Source organism: Gigantopelta aegis, chromosome 7 (genome assembly GCF_016097555.1).
Source record: "Gigantopelta aegis isolate Gae_Host chromosome 7, Gae_host_genome, whole genome shotgun sequence".
NCBI lineage: Eukaryota > Metazoa > Mollusca > Gastropoda > Neomphalida > Peltospiridae > Gigantopelta > Gigantopelta aegis.
In genome coordinates, this window is record NC_054705.1 from 11,643,441 (window position 1) to 11,653,641 (window position 10,201).

The following is a 10,201-nucleotide window of genomic DNA, read 5'->3' on the forward strand; positions in this document are numbered from 1 at the left end:
TGCAAAGAATCACTACGTATATTTTTTATATAGATTAGAACTAATTTTGAGAGTAAAAGGAAGGAAATGTTTTACTTAACGACGCACTCAATGTTCACATTTTATTTACGGTTATATGGCGTCGGACATATGGTTAAGGACCACACAGATATTGAGAGAGGAAATCCGCTGTCGCCACTTCATGGGCTACTCTTTTCGATTAGTAGCAAGGTATCTTTTATATGCACCATCCCACAGACAGGATAACACATACCACGGCCTTTGATATACCAGTTGCGGTGCACAGGCTGGAGCGAGAAATAGCCCAATGGGCCCATCGACAGGGATCGATAGGGCCTACCAGTTTGAGAGTAGAATGATGAAAATACATGGTAAAACAGTCCGCAGTTTCCCCGAATATTTAAATAATTTTGTGCCCGAATTTGAGTTTTTGCCCCAAAACTAGTGGGGCAGTCCCCTCATATGAAGCTAAAGTTAAAGTGTGTTTTGTTTAACGACACCACTAGAGCACATTGATGTATATTAATCATCGGCTATTGGATGTCAATCATTCAGTATTATTGACATAGCCAGAGAGGATTTTTCCATTAGGCCCTAGCAGCAAGGGATCTTTTATATATAGTTTCTCCCACAGACAGGATAGCACATACCACGACCTTTGACCAATTATTCCCGGAGTTGTGGGCCAGGGGCAGTTAATTTACTGTTACGGGTCCTAAAATTCTGTATTTTTTGTCTTATGAACACGTACACCTAGACCCTACGTCGGATCCAAATGTAACAGAAAAATGAACCTCTACTGAGGGGATTCAAACCTGTTTGTTGTGGTTGTTGTTATTGTTGTTTTGTTGTTGTTGTTGTTGTTGTTTTTGTATGTGTGTGGGTTTCATTATTATTTTTTTATATATTATTTTTGTTGTTGTTGTTGTTGTTGTTTTGGGGGGGGTTTGTGGGGTTTTTTTTGTTGTTGTTTTTTTTGTGTTGTTGTTTTTTTTCGGGGTGGGGGGGGGGGAGAGTAATTTGACAGATGTTGGAGTTGGACCTGCTGCCCTCAATAAGCATATAGCGTATGGGAAGCCAGTAGACAACAACATTAAACGTACGAGATGGGTGAAAAATAGGAGCCTGTACACCTATGTCATTGCCAGTAAGTGTTAACACATCAATAAATAATGGGCCGATCCTATCCCGTATTAGATTACAGGCGCGGATTTAGTAGGGGGCCCGCCCCCCCCCTATTTTTGGGGTCAAGTTATTATTTTTGTTTAACTATAGCATACACTAAGAGTGGAATTACACAAAAATGCACTTATTTCCCAATTTTGAAGATAACACAAACAGTATGACAATACCAAAAACATACGTTAATATAGCTATTTTGTTACTCAGATGCGAGGAAATCGCGTTTCAGACCACTTAAATTTCAATTTTTCGCGGGGGAGCATGCCCTCGGCCCCCCCCCCCCCTATTATCCGCGCCTGGATTAGACATCGATTTTGAGTAAACTTATAAATAAAACAATATAAATAGTTTATTTAATATCGTTTAATGCACAAAATAAGTAAGTTAAAAATAAAAATATACCTGACAATATTTTCTTCTACAAACTGGTTACCTTCTAGGTGAACAAAGATGTACTGATTGTGGAAACTTGTAAAACAACAAAATAGTAAACCTTTTTTGTGTAAGAACTGATGTTCAGTTACAATGACATGGAAAACAGTATGCCATCAGTCCGTGCACTTAAACACAAATATCTACGTTTTCTATGAAATATGAGAACACGTGAAGATGATGGCTTGTAACAGATACCACAACAATGAAATATCATAACAGATCCACTGTGAAATACAGCTATTGATAACACGAATACTAGTAACTTACGAAATGGGCAAATCCACTAAATAAAAGTTGTCTGTCGGCCGTCAGAGACAGATGAGATGCAAAAAGCCAACTCGGCAACTTTAGTTCGCATTTGGCCATTTGAAAAAAGAAAGAAATGTTTTATTTAACGACGCACTCAACACATTTTATTTACGGTTATATGGCGTCAGACATATGGTTAAGGACCACACAGATTTTGAGAGGAAACCCGCTGTCGCCACTATATGGGCTACTCTTCCGATCAGCAGCAAGGGATCTTTTATTTGCGCTTCCAACAGGCAGGATAGCACAAACCATGGCCTTTGTTGAACCAGTTATGGATCACTGGTCGATGCAAGTGGTTTACACCTACCCATTGAGCCTTGCGGAGCACTCACTCAGGGTTTCGAGTCGGTATCTAGATTAAAAATCCCATGCCTCGACTGGGATCCGAAACCAGTACCTACCAACCTGTAGACCGATGGCCTACCACGACGCCACCGAGGCCGGTCTTCGCCATTTGAAAAACGGCAGCTTAAACCTAGACTTTCATTATACCAACATGCATTTCCATTTTGAGAAAATTAATTACTGGTCGCATGAGGTTGGCTACCAGCGTGGGGTGGCTGGGGTAGAGGGTATAAAATATAGGGATCTGTTATTAGCAAACCGCCCATGCAAAACGTGAAATGGCCATGATGCTACACGCACACACGCACACACACACACGTGTGCAAACGAATACGCACGTACATAAACACACATATACATATATGTATTTACATAGTCTACACACAAACGAATACGCACGCACAAAGACACACAATATACTCATCAAATTCTGGCCCTGTAAACTATTACTTAGCTATGATACACAATACATATATACATATATACGAGGCGCCCCCGTCCTTTCTTCTAAACCCCCCCCCCCCTCCCCCCTCCTCCCACATACCAGTACTGGAGACTATCAAATTCGGGCAGGCAAAAACGATAAATAAACATGGGTATATTGGGCCAATATTGGCAGTGTGCCGTACTGTATCGGCACTGCCGGCCCGATACACAGGGTATTGTGCCAATACCGGGCCAATACATACATGCCGATACAAAATACTGTAACAAGTTAAAGATCCGTGTACTGGCAAAACAGTACTGGCCCAATATTAAAATAACGACCCCATTTTTTTTCGCAAGGTGGTGCCTCAACTCGACCCGTTTACAGTACACATTTTATTTTATTTACTACAATAAAAAAAAGTGTTCATTATATTTTAAATTACAAATGTAATTTATTAAATTGGATTCATGGTTTACGGTACGAACGGGTTACACTAACATTTAAAAATAACATCCTCTTCTATATTTACTGCGGCGCGCTGTTTTCTCGACATTGCAACTTTTTTGGCGGCGATTTATAGATTTCTTCAGTCACTGGTAATTACCATATACAGCTCATTATTGATTTACTTGTAAACCAGATATATGTTTTAAAGCAACTTTAATCGTTTACTTCCACTTTTCCACCTGTAAATTAACTTAAATTGCCCAACTATAACAACATTTGAGTTTACTTGCTAGCGAGCGCATGTCATTGAACACGTCACTATTACGTGTGCATTTGCCAATGCTGGGCCAATAGTACAATAGATTGAATAGTGGGAATACTTTTTACTTTTGTGTGATAAGTGGAAAGGATCGGTAATCCAATTAATTCCAACCACATATATTCTACTTATTTCTAATATATACCAGTCAGCAATCAATTATTGGTAATTGGAAAACTAATACCCGTTGATTAATGTACTTTGTTATAATATAAATATCAAATTTTAATATTTATTTGCCTGGTTATAATTAATTGAGACCACACAGCAATGCAAAAATTGGCATCAAAATCGTTACTCGTCTTGCACAATTTCTGCCTTCCGATAATTGTTTGCTAAAACAGTGTCCACTTGGCATTATATATTATTCATCCTTTATCAGTGACAATTTGAACCAGATAAATTACTGTCTGACTCCATGAGTTTGCCAAATTAGCCTGTATTAATACCAGGTATATTTAATAATTTTAACTGAATAGTAGCTATATGGGATATTCATAGATTTTTAGTGTTAGACACATTGTCTACAGGTTTTATTTGATGTATGGTTAGTTTCAAGTGAATATAATATCACCAAAACAATACTAAAGCTAGTATGTCTTACTGGACAAAACGAAGGAAAATTAATGCTAAAGTAGAGGCACATCTACATGATATTACCATAGAAACAGATGAAAGTGATGAAGAAATAGATATTAACATTTTGAATAATGTTGAACCTGCTGTGTCAGTTAGGGTGCCTTGTGGTGGAATTATAGATACACATTTTCAAATTGATGGAGAAAGTGATGTAGAATCTGAGTTTAATGCACCACAAGATGCATTTACTGACAGTGAACATGAACAACTATCAGATCAGTCAGATCAACATTCGGACAGTAATGATGATTATATTGATATAGGTGGACCCATTGATGACGAACTTCCAGTTCTCTTAGCGAAATGGTCCGTTGAAAATCAAATATCCCATAATTCTTTAAGAGCATTGTTAGGTATTTTGGCCAAATTTCACCCTGATTTACCAAAAGATCCGAGGACATTATTGTCTACTGGCAAAGTTGAGGGCATTAAAGAAATTGCTGGTGGTTCCTATTATCATTTTGGTGTGGCTTCTGGTGTTTTGTCTCAGCTATCGCATGATAGAATGTTGCAGACTCTTGATACTTTGTCTCTCCAAATAAATATTGATGGCCTTCCACTTTTTAAGAGTACAAATGCTCAGTTTTGGCCAATTTTAGGTTTACTCAGACTCATCTTCAGCTAAGCCTTTTGTCATTGGGATATTTTCGGGAAATGAAAAGCCACGTGATATCAGCAAAGTGGACTTGTGTACAACAACCAGGTTTACAATATTTTAATATCTGCCTTTATTTGCGATGCCTTTATAAAAAATATCAAAGGTCACAGTGGGTATTCATCATGTGAAAAGTGTACACAAAGGGGTGTATACGACAGCAAAATGACATTTCCTGAAACAAATGCCCCACTTCGGACTGATGTTTCATTTGATGAGATGCAGGATGAACACCATCATAAAGGACAAAGTCCATTGGCAAGATTGGCAATTGGTATGGTAACTCAATTTCCTCTTGATTATATGCACCTGGTATGCCTGGGTGTAATGAAACGCCTTCTATCTCTTTGGATGAAGGGGCCTTTGCACGTACGGCTTGGTGGCAGAAGTAAGTGGGTCATGTCTGAATATTTACTATCTGTTCGACAACACATACCAAAAGAATTTGCTAGGAAATCCAGATCTCTTTCTGAAGTTGACAGGTGGAAAGCCACTGAATTTCGTTTGTTCCTCCTGTATACAGGCCCTGTTGTATTATGTGGCAATGTTCCGGAGGCAATCTACAATAACTTTCTACTGCTGTCAGTGAGCATTCATTTGTTGATAAACCCTTGCTTATATACTCAATATTGTGATTATGCTCAGACACTTATGATAAATTTTGTCCGGCACTATTCTCAGCTGTATGGAACAAATATGCTTGTTTGCAATGTTCACAATTTGATACATCTCAAAGAGGATGTGAAAATCTATGGGCCTTTACACACGTTTTCTGCTTTTCCATTTAGAAAACTTTCTTGGTGAATTAAAGCAATTAGTCAGAAAACGAAATTGCATGTTGCAACAAGTGATTCTCAGGATTTCTCAGAAATCAAAACTAGTTAAACTGTCCCAACACCAAGAATGTGTCAAAAACTAACACATGCAACAACCCGCGGGTCCCCTTCCGAAAGGGAATGAATATCTTCCCTGTTCTCAGTACAAGCAAGTAGTACTAAAGGACATGACAATTACAATCAGAACAGGCAACAATTGTGTGAAAATAAGTGATAAGATAGGCATTGTCAAAAATATCTTGAAGTGTCAACAAGGCATTTTTATCATGTATAACATATTCCGCTCTGACAAAGCATTTTATTTATATCCTTTGGATTCAAGATACCTTGACATACACAAAGTTTCGAATATTAGTGAGAACTTGCTGATAGCTAACATTAGTGAAATCCAAACGAAATATGTTTTGCTGCCATGTCAGAATACATATGTGGCATTACCTCTGCTACATGCTTAAGTCACATATATGGCACATACAGGCCTGGACCCTGTAATACAATACATCTATAGTATATATAACTATCTATCCACATTTGTTTATATGAGCATAAATGTATTTATTAATCATGAGTGTTGACAGGGTTTCTGCCAGAGGGTAAAACGGGTATGGCACCATACCCAACTTTTTTTGCCGATTTTTTATTTTGAGTTACGCCAGTTAAGAGAAAAGTTGCCACCCTAATAGTTACTGATCGGAAACACAAACTTAGAAAGTAAAACACAACTTTACTTGACAAATACAAAAGGAGAAGGAAGAGTGAAAAACAAGGGCGATTACTTTCACCCAATACACCTAGGGAGATAACTCCAACCAAGGTTGCCAACATAATATCTGGCGTAACCACTTTTTTTCTTCTTTTTGTTTTTGTACTGTTAATGTTAAGGTTAGAACTTACTGTCTGTAAGTATAATAAATGTATGGTTACTATTAAAACAAAACACAAAATCGTCAAAATCGACGCGGTAGATGTTCTTGTCATTGGGGTCTAGAATAAAACATGGTAAACGATAGTTAAATGCAGATTCATGACACTGACACAGTATATTTCTATGTCGTGGCTAGAACAAAAACATGGTGAATGTTAGTTCAACACAAAATACTTAAATCGACCTGGTAGATTTATTCGTCGTCGTGGTCTGGAGGGGAGTAGCGAGTCCTCCGTTGTTGTGTCCAGGATGTTGTCCAGTGATTGTGAAGATATGTCTGGTAGAGGCGAACACGACGCTAAAGTAGCGATGCGGTGAGGACTAGCCTGAATACAGCCTTGTTGCCAATTCCATCCTAAGATTGTGGTTGATTGTGGAGTGATTATTGTTTTGTGTGCTGACAGTCTTAAGTTGTTGTGTCGAAGGGCTGTCAACAACCGACGCCAAGTGTTGATTAATTCTTCAGGGGTATTTCCGCCACAATACAAGTCATAAACGAGTTTAGTGACAACCCCTTCCGTCAATAAATCTCCCAGAACTCTACACATAAGTTCCTCTAGTGCAGTTTCTGAACCTGGCATACCCATTGCCGATCGGGTGTATACACGGATACCGCGAAACGGAGTACCGACGCCACAATACTTCATGGAATTCTTGTCAAGTGGTATTTGATAGAAAGCGCTGGACAGATCAGTGGTAATAATATATTTCCATTGACCGATTTGTCTCAATGTTGAATCTACATCGGGTAACAGGGACGGCTGAGGTTTGGTGTAACGACCAACATCACCGAATGATGTGACCAGGCGATGGCCGCCTGATGGCTTTCTGACAGGGAAGGAAGGGTTAACGTACTCAACCTTGATACCTGCATCTTCAGGACGTTTGAAAACTCCCTTGTCCTCGAGGTCGTCGAACATCTGTTGAAGTTCTCCGAGTTGCTTTCTGGAGTACTGGGGTACTCTTCCCTTCCTCTGAGGAGGTTGTACTGGACCCATGTTAACTACTGCTTGGAATGGACCACTGGCACCATTATAGCATTCTATGGAAGGGTCAAATACATCATCATATTCCTGAACTAGAGCACTGAATTCCTTTCTGATTTCTGGAGAGAGAATACGGTGAGGGTCTATTTGAATTTGGTCTGAGAACTTTTCATATGACTGTGATTTGATATTTGTTCTGGGGAGATGTGGTTTGTCACTGACATTGTCAACTTCTGGGGTGAATACTGGTCGAATCTGGCAAAAATGTTCATTTTTCCTCAGGAGTTGTGGACTGTCGGTTGTGTTTGGTATGCGAATTCTCCCCGAAACACTTTGGAGCAGACTGTGTGGAGGCCATGTTTTGGCTTGTGTAGCATGAATATTATCGGTTCGTGGTTCTACAGCATATAAATCATCTTGAAGTGCATAGTCATCAGGCACTGGTATTTCAACATAGTCACCGGGCCACACTGTGGTAGTAGTGGGTAGTGCTCTGAGTACACAAGCTCGGCGAATGGTGTGTTGATCCTTTGTTTCGGATGTAGAGCCATAGTGAACAAGTGTACCATCTTTAAGACTTATCTGACGCCTTGCAGGTCGAATGCCGATGTCGTTACTTTCCATAAAATGGTGTCCCAGCAAGTATGTCTACGTCTAGTTGTTCCCACGATCAAGCCTTCAAATGGAATTCCTTATCTCCCCGAGAGAAAGTGGCAGTATGTTTCTCCAATCACATGCAAGGGAGATGAGCCCATCTGCTTGATGAGCTGATTGTGATGTTTTCTTGATGTGAAATCCCAATGCTTGTGCAGTTGATAACCTGACCATGTTTCCAGTGGCGCCGTGGTCAAGAGTTACTCGAACATTGTTTATGTTTGTAAAACACATTTTATGTAGGTGTGACCGTCTGATCTGTACTCTCAGTGTAGAAGCACTAGAAGACTGGTGAGATTCAGATGGCGATTCATTTTGTTCGTAGTCATCAGTGTCTGCAGAGTCCTGGTTGTCAGCTATGTTGATTATTTGTCGAGCTTTTTAGAAGGAATTTGCTATCACTTTCAGGAAGGTGGTTTTTGCACCGGCTCAGGAAATGATCATAGAGGAACGGTCTGCTGCTTTGCATATGGGGCATACTTTGGATGGCATCCGAGAGGTAAAATGCTTAGCCTGTTGGTGTCTGGGTATTTGTTGCGACCCGCCATGCTGAAAAGAGCGCATGACCTTTGCATCTTCAGATGTGCGTAATTCATCGATTAATGATGGGCAAAGCTTGTGATATTTCTGGCTTAATTGATGCTAAAGTTCTTGATCTAAGTTCTGTGCCATACCTTTGTTTGATAAGTCTAGGTAGGTCTTTATTGATAAGTCTCAGCCACTGAAGAACAATGAAGTTTTCTCAAGAGATGGAGACATTTCCTCATCTTCAGCAATCTGGTCACCATGGTGACTGATGCCACTGTCATGTGTGAGTAGATTGTCTTCTACAAATGCAGTTAGGCGCTGAAAGAGATCTTCCGGTCTTTCCTCTGGCTGTAGTTGAATTTCATCAAAATCCAGAAAATGACCCCCGGTGGATTGGAAGCCAAAATGTAGGCGTATTGACTGCCATATGCAAGGCAGAGTATGTGGATGTTTTGATTATGGTGGTTGCGAGATATGATGGGGCAATAATTTGCAATTTGTCCCAACATCAAGTCTAAGTAGTTGCTTTTTTGTTGAGCTGTAAGACGTTGTCTTGCTGGGATATGTTCACCATCGTCAGCGAAACCTCTTGTGGGTTCTGCACGGGACTTCTTATCCCACGTATATCCATCGGCCAGGAAACGGCTGAAGTTGGGATCGAGTGACAACGTGTACACTATATTTTGACGCCAGTTTTCGAATGAATTTACTGTTTCTACTTTTGTTAGAGACCACTGTTTTGGAGCGCGGTGTGTCTGTGCCATGGTGTGTTGGTGTTGTAGAACTATGATGAAAGAATGTGTGTTACAGGCAAGCTAAACGTCGAACCGATCAGCTACGTGACGTAGTAAAACTATACAGGACAGCTTACGAGAAAGTCTGCTTGTGTTCAGACGCGTGGTTTCGATACCTGCTGCCACCACGCCAGTTAAGAGAAAAGTTGCCACCCTAATAGTTACTGATCGGAAACACAAACTTAGAAAGTAAAACACAACTTTACTCGACAAATACAAAAGGAGAAGGAAGAGTGAAAAACAAGGGCGATTACTTTCACCCAATACACCTAGGGAGATAACTCCAACCAAGGTTGCCAACATAATATCTGGCGTTAGTCTTTTGACAAAATTAATTATTATTATCATTAATGTGTGATTTTCTTAACCCTAACCCTAAACTCAACCAAATTTCTTTCTAGGGGAGCCCCCTCTCCCCCCCCCCCCCCCCCCCCCCCCCCCCCCCCCCCCCCTATACCCTCAGTTGACTGTGGATGCATTCAAATGTGTCTTTTAAAAGCATATACAGTGAAATCCCTCTAAACCGGACACCCAAGCGACCAAATAAAACATCTGGTCTTCAGAGGTATTCGGTTTTCGGGGATTCGTATTGATGCAAAAACATTTGTTGTATTGTGTTCGTTATTTAAAACAGGAAAAGTGATACCGTATTTACTTTACATAAAGTGATCTGTCCACTAAATTTAATTCAGTTTCAAAATTAAATGAAAATAA